Below are 12,718 nucleotides of genomic sequence, written 5' to 3'. Positions count from 1 at the left end.
GTAAGTAACGGGTGGGTCTAAACTTACAAGTGATGATAAAAAAATTCACTCTTAGTTTACTTGGCAACGCATTAATAACAAAAATGGTATGACACGAAGCATACAAATTACTTAAATTACTTCCTTGTGTCATCTGCTATCCAACAAGGTACACAGGAATTCGAAAGAAACGCCCCCCTTACGGTTATGCAACCCGGAATTTTATATCGTCTAGTTTCGCCTGGTAGAGTAGTTCCCGAGAAGAGCAGTGTTTCCAAACCTATAACTGTAGTGTTTCCAACCCTGTATTAGTTGGTTGGTTGTTGATTTGGTGCTTTAAGTCCACAATACACAGTATGACTAATCGGGACTGGACCTACAGTTTAAAGTGGGATCCGAACCCCTTTGTGCCTCCACCGGGACCCCTTGATTACAAGGCGACGACGCTACCACTACGCCATCCAAGCCTGTATTGCTTCGTAGAAGACAAAACCTTCACGTAACTTCTTCATTCGTGAGTTACATTTGGTTTACAGACTCACATTACAGGACACTCTTTTCCTGTATTGCATGTGTTCTGGACCATTTATTTTTCCTTCTGCGGAGAAAATTCTGTTATTATTTTACATCTTATTTTTCGCACCTTCTCTACCATTTATTGGCTAATTGCAACAATGAGGATGAATGATGACTCGATGAAATTGATAAGAGGACAGTCATAAAGAAACCATGGGGGCTAGATTCATATTATTATTACTATTATTATCTTTCTTTTTTTTTACTTTACTTTTGGCTAATCGCAACGATGAGGATTAGTGTATGATAAAATGCATGAAGGAACACTCATAAACAATCATACCCAGGCCGGGACTCCAACCCGGGAATTTCGGCAGCGAGATCAAAAGCCGACGGCTTACCACGCTCGGGCACAGCGGCGGCCAATTATTATTAGTGATATTGCCTTAAGTAGTGTATTTTTCCACCATATTCTTTCATACAATCATGAAACGGATGAAAATTAAAATGTTAAAATACCTGCCTACGTTTTTTTAAGCTTGCACGAAGCCAAATTGTGGGAATACGAAACAGAACCAAGTTAACATATCTTGACAGTGGAAAGTGTTAATACAAAATCTAGAAAAGAGCCATTTAACAGTTGCCCGATTGCTTTTCCATTTGTTGTATGGGAAGAATTGTCTGAAATGTGTGTGTAGTGGCAGGCAAAGGAGAATACAAAGATCGAATAAAGAGGCAACACTGTCACTGTTCTGCACAACGCGTCTCGTCGAGTGGGCGGGGCACTGTGGATGCGAGCGAGCTGCTGTTGCTTCTGCAAAAAGAACACTCACAGACAACTGAATGACGCTCCGCTTAAAATCTTGTCAATCGAGAAAGGATTTATTGAGGAAGGGAATTCAAATATAAACGTCAGAATTCGGTCTAAGCCTATAATGGTTACTCGCAATAAGAGCTGATCAATTTTTACATGTGGAATTCCGTAATGAAAGAGGCAACAGGCCGCACTCCACACCTTTAGCCTTGTAACACTAATAAATCATCTCATTATATGCGTTCGGTTATGCTGATAGTCATGTTTAATATATTACATTCAAACATAAACAATATCATGGACTCACTCAGAGGCAGAATTCAATTTTACGCTTTACTTTCCTGAAGATATTTTAGCAATATAATCATTCCGCTCCATTTTCGTATTCTCAATTGAACTCGCACTATATTTTCCAGAAGTTGAGCCCCACCTCCCTTCTCCCACCTTAAAAATTCTTGGGTGAGAGACTACAAACTATACTAAAACTGAATTACAGACAATACTTTACAACTCAAAGTGACGTGACCTAGAACGTAGTGAAAAATCACTGGTGCAAAATTCAACGTAATGATGATAAAATGAAGGTAGGAAAATGGATGTGCTAGAAAGTTTTACATACATACATACACACACATAGTGTAGAAGACATTTCTTCACATTTTTCTCACCTTAGCTTCCTTCAATTCACGAACCTGTAAAGCCATGAACTCGTTAATCCCCTATAATCACGGAGTCCCAGGTTCGATTCCTGGTGGAGACACAACTGCCTAGTGGTTCGGATCTCACTTTCAACTGTAGGTCCCACTTCGGGTAGCCTTTCTGAGCATGAAATGGAATTAAAACACGGTAACCCATCACAACACACGCGCAGAGGGCAGTGAACGTCATGACTGACAATTATTACATACATCGAACTTTCAGCGAAGCTGGAATAAGGTCTATTTGCCATGCCAAATAGTGTGAATTTTCAGTCTCGTGGTGCCTTCCATATGAAGTGCACGCAAGTTATCTAAAAAAATTCAAATGTGAGGGTGAGTCGAGCTATGTTTCATTCAATAAGATCTTCACTTCAAACATATTTTGCTCTATAGTTGTCGATTTCGAATGGGCATCTAAGACTGGTTGCTTACCGCACCGGATTTGAAGCAAAATCAAGGACTGTCATAGTTCCAATCACACTACAGACAGCAAACATTGTTCGCCTGAAGATGAGAGAAGAGGTGATCTCTTGAAATGTCTCGAAATATATAGATAGAATATATGGTCAATCAAAAGGAAAAACAATGGATAATGTCCAATTAAGTAGAAACGCTGTTAGAACCGGTGTTCATTCACAGAGCAGAAGGGTTATTTTAACAAAATCCTGTTTCCCTGCTGGCTGCTTCGGGAAAGGGAGCTTTGTAAAGTTATCGTTTCTTGCCCAAGCGGTAGGCCTAATTGGTTGATTGACCACGAGTTCCTTCATAGGTAAACGCGGCAACAGAGGACCACTGCCATAAAGGCGGTTCCCGCGCCGGCTGAAAGAGCGACGGGAATTTAAAGAACCATTGTCACTAACTTCAGACAAACATCTAATAATTTCCTTAGGTTTTGAAGCTGATCCGAAGGGACAACAAATACCAAAAAAAACGACATGAATTAAATGATCGATTGGTCCGTCCTTCTGTTGATGGATGGCAATTCATATTAACAATAATAATTGTAAGCTTATCATTAAAGAGTCAACAATCAAAGCTAATACGCATCTATAGATCAGAAATTAGTAGAGTGTTAAAGTTGTTTTTGTATCTTTTGTTATTTTAAGTCGCTCTTCTGCCACTTTCGGCTAATGAGGATGAGTGACGATTAGATTAAATTGACACCATGATACCAATACTGAAGCAGTGGCTCGAACCCGGAAATTTCGTGATATCGGAAGTGGACCACTTAACGCGTCTGGCCACCAAAGAGAACCGGCTCTGCGGCCAAGCGCGGTTAGTGGTGGACTAACGATACAGACACCGAATGTTCCGGGTTCGAGTCCCGCCCGGATCTTTGTCAATTTCTTAATCGTCAGAAATCCTTTCACAATCTAAGACATAACACTTTATCAAAACTTTCATTCCCCTCCCCTCCACCTCAAATTTAATACTCAATCTTCCCAACAAAATTTCCATGCCAATTTTAGACTTCCTGTTGATATTGCTCCCTCCAAAAAAGCAATCTAAGACGTAATAGTAATACATAAAAGTTGGGATTCCCTGCGCCCCAAAATAATTATCAATCCCGCTACCTTAAAATCTCACTAACTTCATTAATCGCCCACCATAATTTCCCTATCAAACTAAGGCCTAATATGTAAGAGTTGGATATCGCCTCCCCCACTAATATTACTTATTACCCGTAACAATTCCCCTGACAATCTACAAATGACTATTTGTATAACAGCAATGGCTAATTGATGACGTAATTCAACTTGTGCCCTGTTTACTCAGTCAAATTTCCATCACAGTCTGCGCCATAATGCCCATCCCCCTGGGCACCCCTGATTTAGAACTGTGACAACGTGATAGGTGTAATGTAACTAACAGTTAAGTGTTAGGAATGGGTGCATGTGTGCTGCGCATTTGAATTTCATGTGAATCAAATCTGTCAATAATGTGAATATTAATATTATAGAATATAATATAATGGTTCCGGTGTGCGAAAAAATAACCATGAGCACCAAGGTATCAATAAGAAAGAATTGGAAAGATAAGTTGCATATGGAGATGTGTGTAATTATTAGTTTTGTTCTGGGATGTAGCAAAGAACAGTGTGGAGTTTCAATACTGTGTCCACCCGCCGTTGGATTCAAGCACATCATCTAGTCGACGAGGCAAGGATTCCACGAGCAGATGTTTGGTCTTCTCCTTAAACTCTCCCAAACATCAAACACGTGAGCCAGTAGAGCTTTCATTGTTCTCAGTTGTCTAGGTTCCCACACTCTCACCATCAGCGCCCAAATGTTTTCGATTGCGAGACTTCGCTGGCCAATCTACTCTTGAAAGCAGATCCGCCGCACAAGACACATGCGGACTATCTTCTCTCTTGGAAATTCCAAAGTGAAAGGCATGATGAAATGATATCGTAAAGGAACATTCGGACCGCAGGGACATGCTGCACGTGGCACATGCCTCTTGAAAACACCTTATCATTGGTGCATGTAGAGTTTCACACCCATTCCGGTGCAGAAAGTTTCATTTTATTGGTTCCGTTGCAAGTGACATGCTCAAGGCATAGATACGAGTAAAACTGCTGCAGGATCTCGAACGAAGCACCCACCGGGGCTCGAATTAAAGCCAAAGCGTGGTGGCAAAAGGCAACCGTGAAGTTACTGCATCTGAGATTTACGTCAAGCAGGGCCTGCGTGGTGTGTGCAAAGAAACTCACGCTTGCTTTAGGAAATAAGGATACTATTGAATCAATGCAATATAAAAGAGTATATACCGTGAAATATACATTATTATTGACTCATGCATTTCCTGAAAAAATGCATTGTTTTCTCTCACATTTCTGCCCGCAATGACTATAAATGTATAATCCATTAAATTAAGCAGGTGCATGCAGATTTAAAAATATTGATAAGATGATTCACTTGAATTGAATTGAATTGTTGTTTTTTAAGTCCACTTGTGCACAGAAAGGCTAATTGGGACTGGACCTACAGTTTATAGTGTGTTCCGAACTACTATGTGCCTCCACCGGGTATCGAACCCGGCACCCCTTGATTAAAATGTGACGACTCTACGACTGCGCCATCGGGGAGGCCCTAGTCCTCTTACGGAGATAATTCGTTCGGAGCAATAGAAATGCCCTATCAAAACAATTGGGGAATATTATTTTCAATGTGGATAGTCTTCGGAAAATATGTTTATAACACCAGTTTACCTAAATAGTGGGGACGTGGGGGTGAGAGATAGGGACGGAGATGGAAGAGAGAGAGGAAAAGCACACAATTTTCTGTTCAGTGCGAACCTTTGGGATTGCTTTTTCCTAGTGCACCAAAAACACAATACGTATAACCCAAATCTTCAATAGCGAAATTGTGAGTCAATCACTCAACTGGAATAAAAAGTACGAATTTAAATCTAGGAGGCCAGAAGATAGTTATTGCGCTACCATGTGCCAATACAAAAAAAATCCACTTTGCCCGCGAGAATTGTCATGCCTGAGTGACATGTAGTTTAGGTTAGTTGTGAGAGTTGCTTCAATTCCATTGCCTGCCAAGAATAATGATAGCGCTGAAAGCATAAAATACGGAAATGTGCATGTTTGGCGAGCTATGAGAAAAGTAGATCCTTGGGTTTTCTTTTCGAATTTTACTCATTTTATGTCAACTTTTACATACAGCCAATGGCGACAGATGATGGATGATGCTTCAGGGAAATTGATGAAGATTGAGGAAACAACGAAAAATAAAAACTCATAATTATCAGAGGCTAGAGCCCAAGAACCCTGGCTACGCAACATGTTATGATAATTAAGTATGTCACGGATTGCTGCTAAATCCTTTCCTAGATATTTGTAATGAATGAACCCCCGCCCCCGCTACGAGAAAAAGAAAGACTATAGGATGTGAAACATTCACAATGTAATTGCATTGCTTTACATCGCTCTTGGCTGTATTCCAAATGTAGTAAGAGATCAGCGATAAGTTGGATCCCCCCCCCCCCAAGGTATAAGTGTATTTGAGCGCAAGGGGCTACCTATTTCATCATTTATAAGGAGCCAACTTCGTCGTTACACTAGCACCAGGCACAAATGCATCACTTTCTATTTCGGTTATTTTACATCACTCTTCTACCTCTTGAGTTAACCGCGATAATACGGATGAATTATCAATTTATAAAATTGTGACGGGACAAACTCAGTGATACATTCATGCCTGACCAGAGTTCGAATCTGGAACATATGACCTCGCTTCGCTAAAAAGGCTGGAAGAAATGTATCGGAAAAGTGTAGGAGCACCAAGAACCGGTTTCACCCAGCACAGACGATGAAATCATTTACAGCGACTTGCTGTGGCAGTGCTGCTCGCCACCCCCTCCCCTCGCTCGCAGATAGCCTTCTCAGCACCCCACCTGCTGATGGAAGAGTACGGTCAAATGCTGCACCTATTTTTCGTTTCAAGCATATCCCGTCTGGAAGGTTTATGGCACCCCCTCCTTCCCACCGTCGTTAATAAATGAGACCTTGCACTTTCAAAACCCTTATCGCAAGAAAAAGCTGGCATCAATTTTACACCACCATACAATAAGATTTACACGGGAAACATTTCCTAACATATGTTCTTGATTCGGACTAAAGGCAAATTAAAAATAGTCAAAGGAATTATACACAAGAGAATTAAATTACTGAAAATATGGAAAAGCGCGATACCGAAATCTGTGAATGATGTAATGAGTGCGAAGGGAAAATCGATAAGAAAAAAAAAGTATAAAAGTATTCGAATAACCAGATTAAGAGAGAAAGTTATCACGGCTCGAACAATGCAAATGAAAAAAAAAAGGAAAAGAACTGATACAAATTTAAATATACGACAATCGGAAGTAGGCTGAAGGAAGCAAATTTTAATAAACGTGGAAAGAAAACATAATGAAACGAGAGCTGGTTCGATTCGCGACGGAAGCTCATATTTGTTGTTCGAATCCCACTCCACACTGTATGTCCAGATACATTTACATTTAAAACGAACTTCGTGGAACTTTTTCCAAAACAGATGTCTCCAAACATTTTAAAACAAAAATAATAACTCTGAAGAAAAAAGCCGAAAGCGTTATTGCAAAATGAAAAAAAAAAGTGCAATGGGTGCAAATAGGATACAGTGGGAAAAGCACAAGCACACTGAACGGGGAGGGGGTGGTTATGGGGGTCAGAATCTTCTCTTTGGACTTACCTATGGTGGCAGGACCAACGAGAAAAAAATCTCGAAAATAATAACTGCAGGAATGGAGTTCGGGGGTCTGCATTAGCGCGAGTGATGTAAAAACCAATCACAACTTCCACGTCATTTTACTTTTCCCTTTCAAGGGTTGTTCCGAGGACACGTAAATTTTTAAGAAAATTTTAGTTTTCAATTTATGCACAGATACATTAATGGAAACGGAACTTATGATCTAGAGTGATGGGCCACCAGTGAGAATTGTATCTAGGACCGCTTGATTACAAGGCGACTTTAGGCTATCGGAAGGGGCTTTTTTTTCTCAAATAGATAACAGAATTAGTCATAATGAGAGGTATCATGTATCCAAGTGATAACGAAATCCGTGATACCTCCTTTCTTCACATATTAGTTCGGAAGTGGTAATAGAATAATAAAAAAATCAAGCATAAAGGTTAATAACACTTGTTATTATTACAAGAGACATTCTCAAAATAAACTTGTTGTCCGTTGAAATCAAATCAAGAGGAAAGCAAGATCTCCACCCGGTCGCGTGAATCTGTGGCTAGATTCAAGAGTTGGAAACACTACGCTCCTCGCGAGCTGCTCTTCCTGGCGAAACTAGATGATATAAAATTCTGGGTTGCATAACCGTAAGGGGGGGCGTTTCCTTAGATTTCGAGTGTACAAATGTTGCTAACATTCACATTTGTGTACAAGAAATAATACTTTATTCATCTTCATGTGAATGGAATCAATGAACAATAAAATTAAAGAACATTACACGTCTTGCTCAAAATGGGCACCTCCGTTACGAATGTAGGCATGCAGGTTTTCACGGACATTTGGTCTCTTAACTCGTGATGTGATGGTGTCCTTGATGTGTTGACAAGCTGTTAAGATACTCTCCCTGTGCTCTTCTTGCGAGTTTACCGGTGTCTTGTCATGTGGCTCCAAATGTAAAAGTCGCAAGGCGTCAAATCGATCAGGGGATCGAGCTGGGCAGTCATCAAGCTGGTAAATCATGACATGTCTTGTAGCTAGAGGCACATCCTCCAACAACATTGCCATCCCATTCCTCAAAAAATGTTCATAAGTGATGATGCCATTTAAGATTTGGGGCAGGAAAAATGGCTCTATCAAATGATTGTTGATGACGCCCATGCATACTGCCTGGGCATGCAACAGTGGCTGGATGAAAATTACCCAAGGAAATGGATTGGCCGAGGCGGCCCCATTCCCTGGCAGGGTCAATCCCCTGCCTTCCGTTTACCTTCTTTGATTTATATATATAATGGATAAAAGCAAGGAGGGCCAAAAGGGCTAAGTAAAAATCAAAGAAGGTAAAAGTAAACACTCACCGGACAGTAGAAAAATTCAAAATTTTCGCTAATTTCATAGCATCATCGGTGTGAGGAGAAATAGATGGAACCGGAAATTGGGGCCCTGCAGAGTTGCCGAGTCCCCATCGAAGAAGAAGCGGTGCGTAGAACAAAAAAAAACACTGTTTCGTCACCAGGCTCTTCGTAAACTATGAGTGTGTAGGATGAGTTGGGAGGGAGGGCAGGAGGGTGGGTGAGGGTTGGGCATTACTGGGTGGCCTTGTTCAGGCCAGGAGGAGTGGTTGCACTCATGGCCGATATATAGGCCCTCTCCCATCTTTTGCGAACAGAGGTGTAGGCTGGTTGGGGTAGGAGATGGATGATCGCTACCCGGAAGCAATCGCTGAAACTGATGTTGTGGTGGTTGGTGTGGACGGCGACAGTGAAGTACAGGTTGTGGGTGGAGGAGCAGTGGTTATTGATGCGGAGGTTGAGGGCCGTTGATGTTTCCCCCAGGTAGAAATCACCACAGATGTTGCAGGTGAGGATGTAGATAAGGTTTGAGGCATGGCAGGTCCCTTTGGGATGGAGGATAAATTTGCCAGTGGCCATGTGCACCTGGAGGGTGTGAGAGGTAATGAGAATGGGGCAGGTCTTGCACCTGGGGCAGTTGCATTTATGGGCAGGGGGGTGTTGGATGTGTGGTGAAGGAGTGTTGTGGACCAGGATGTTTTGGAGGTTGGGGGGGCATTTGAAAACCACTCTGGGTTTGTCGGGAAATATGTTTTTGGTTTCAGGATCACTGTGGAGAATTGGGAGAAGAGAGTGCAGTGTGTGCCTGATTTTGTTGAGGTGGGGATGGTATTGGGTGATGAGTGCAGGTGGGTTGGTGGCAGCAGGTTTCTTGGTGGTAGTGGTGTGTGAGGCAGCTCGCGATATTTGCTTGGTGACCAGGATGGAGGGATATCCACGGTTGACCAGGGCCTGGTGTAGGCGAAGGTTATAATCCTGGCGGGAGATGGGTGAAGTGTTCAGGCACTGTCCCCTGAGGGCCAGAGAGAATGGAATGGCTTTTTTGGTGTGGAACGGGTGGGAGCTGGAGAAGTGTACGTATTGCATGTGGTTGGTGGGTTTTATGTGGATGGAGGTAGTCAGGTGTCCTCCCTTGATGTGCACGTCCACATTAAGGAAGGTGATCTGTTGAAACGGAACCTTATTTTCTGCTGTATTGATTGAGTTGATTTGTTTTACTTCGCTCTTCTGCCAGTTTTGACTAATTGCAAAGATGGGAATGAGTGATGATATGATGAAAGGACACTTACAAATGCCCATGGATGACCGGGATTCGAAAAGGTACCCTTGGCATCGTGGTGTTAGGTGTTACACTCCACCACAGAGGCCGGCTATTTTCTCCTGTAGCCCCCAAAAATTAGCGGATATACAGGGTGGCCACTCTAGGATCATGATAAAATCCAAGTATAATTCCCGGTTTTCAAGGTGAACTTTCCAAAACTGTAATGGTACAAGCAGATGCTTTCTCCATTTCAACCTTACATATTACCGCCTCTCACCACGATCCCCACACACACACACACACAAATATATTAAGAATATAAAGGGTCTGTGCGATTCCAATGTATCCAAAAATTCTAATTCAATTCAATTGAACGGTATTAAAGGTGTGGAGTTGACATTTGTAATTTTGCATACTCAGACAAGAAATGCATCTACAAACATGTCACAAATGTTAAGAGATATAGTAATCTACGAAAATTTGTTAACTGTATAACAATTTCAAATTTACCTAATCAACTTCAAGATATCTTATTTAGCTATAATCTTCTGTATGTCAGATAGATTGTTCTGCAAAGGACACTAACAACGCACATGGATTGAGAGAATTTTGTTTTATTTTCAATGCAACTTTCTTTTCTTTCTCTTCTTCGACAAAAATAAAAGCTAAACTGTGGAAAACTTGCCTCAGGGCATTTGTAAATATGTATAAATTCAATGGGATTTGGTAGGTAGGTAGGTAGGTTGGTTGGTGGTAGTAGGAATAGGATAGTAGTAGTGGTAGTAGTATGAGGAGGATTGTAGTAGTAGTATAAGTAGGAAAGAGAGAGAGATAGCGTAGCGTCGGTTCCTTTGATGTTCGTGTCCCTCACACGTGATTCGTGACCGGGTTTTGAGTGACAGTGCACGTAGCAGAAGTCTGTTGTGCCATATCTTTGTTAAGGAGGCTGTTGATAGTTACCTAGGTACTGGGGTAAAAGTGTTGTTTGATGCTGCACAATGCCTAGAAGAGGGTTGAATTTTGGTGTTCTGCAATAAATGTGCAAGAACAATGGAGGAAGAAAAGATGAACAAGGAAAACATAAGTTCCTTCCGCTTCTCAAAAGAATCAGAAAGGCGTTTGTTTTCCTTGCACATTCATTCAATGAATAGCATTTTCTGAAAGTTACACAATGCTTAATTTTGATTGTCAATAACATGAAAACAGAAATACCCTCACCATTTTTTTTACATTACAAAGATCTGTCCACTGGGGTGTTTTAATATTTTACAATCTAGACCTCATGTTTGACAACCAAGATAGAGTTGTTTTATAGACTTGATTTATTTACGCGTAAATTTGGAAACTTCTCATGACATTATTTATTCCAATACTATCGCTTCTTAGTACTAATTTAAGTTGTACATTATTATTTTTTACCGGCCATGGTGGTCTATTCGGTAGGATATCTGACTGCCACGCAAGAGAACAGTGTTCGATCCAAGGTTGGAATTTTTCTGGCTCTATCCCGACATAAAGTGGCTCTTGGGCTCTCAGCCTTAAATCAATGTGTACCTAAGGGCAACAAAGGTGGCTGAAGCATGGTACTGATGACATCACCTCACAAAAGACTGAGATCATAATGTGTGGGGACCTATCACAAATATTTAAACTTTAATGCAATTAAAAACAAAAAATCTGAAAAATATTTAGATAAATTAATTTTGTTATTTACATAGTAGGACCACTTTTTGTGGAATGCCAGTGAGATGATCTTGATGCATAAGTGCAGCAACGGTTTTCACATTCACTTCATTTTTTTGTGTGGAGCATCAACAAGATTTTCTACACCTTCCTTGAATCTTTTGTGTGACCCTTGATAAAGTTTCCTGTATCATTTTCAGGGTTTCAGTTACAGAGAGAATTCCTGATTGCCGTGAGTTGCTGTAGCTTCAAATCCACGCTGGGTGCTGGAAACACCACATAAACGAATGGCCGATCATACCAACTGATTAGTTCCACAACAGTGATGACTCTCCGTGGCAAGTGATGGGCATTAACATATGCTCTATATATTTTTTTTGGATACACCCTTGTAGAATGCCACACCACCTCAACTTACCATCTACAAAAATTATTGATATAAACAATAAAATTTTGGGTCATGTTGTCAACAAATTAAAATGTTCCACTTTCCCCACCCTTAACAAATTATCCCTGAAGACAGACAAAACTAGATAACCCTTCTTTTAGACAAGCAGACATTACAGTGTGTTTACCTTAAATTCTTAAATTAAAGTTAAATATGTCTCAATCCTTCCTAGATCACTTTTTTCTCCTAACAATTCATGTTAGAAAATTAAGACTGTGTGTTTGTTCTCATTTTTCCTTGGAACACACAGGTTCTCTGTGGTCAGAGAAGATACTTGTGGGTTCACTGTATAATCATTGCAGATTTTATCCCAATCTCTTCTTCCAAAAAAAAAATGGGGTGCGCCAATTGTGTGAAGCCATTTTCTTTCTAAAAAATTTTGCCGGTATTACATATACAAAAAAATCATTACTGTGTAAAATTGGTTTTGGAGCAAGATAAGAATGCACAGAATATTCACGATTATGTGTTAAAACTGAATAAATTATTTTTCCTATCCTAAAAAAAAATGTTAACATAATTATTAGTTGTTATTGATTTGTGCTTTGTAGTCAATTATACTTGAGAAAATTTACTACAGTGTTGAGAAATGTGTCCAAAGGTTCTGCACCGCTATGATTGCTAATGCAACAATTATGCCATTGCAAAGATTATGCAATGGAATACGGTACACTCTAAACTTCATTCCAAGCAAAGATTTGACTGACATCTCTACCACTTTTGGCTAATTGCAAAGATGAGGATGAGTGATGATATGATA

Source organism: Lepisma saccharinum, chromosome 20 (assembly GCF_977018435.1).
Source record: "Lepisma saccharinum chromosome 20, izLepSacc3.1, whole genome shotgun sequence".
NCBI lineage: Eukaryota > Metazoa > Arthropoda > Insecta > Zygentoma > Lepismatidae > Lepisma > Lepisma saccharinum.
This window is presented reverse-complemented; position numbering follows the sequence as displayed.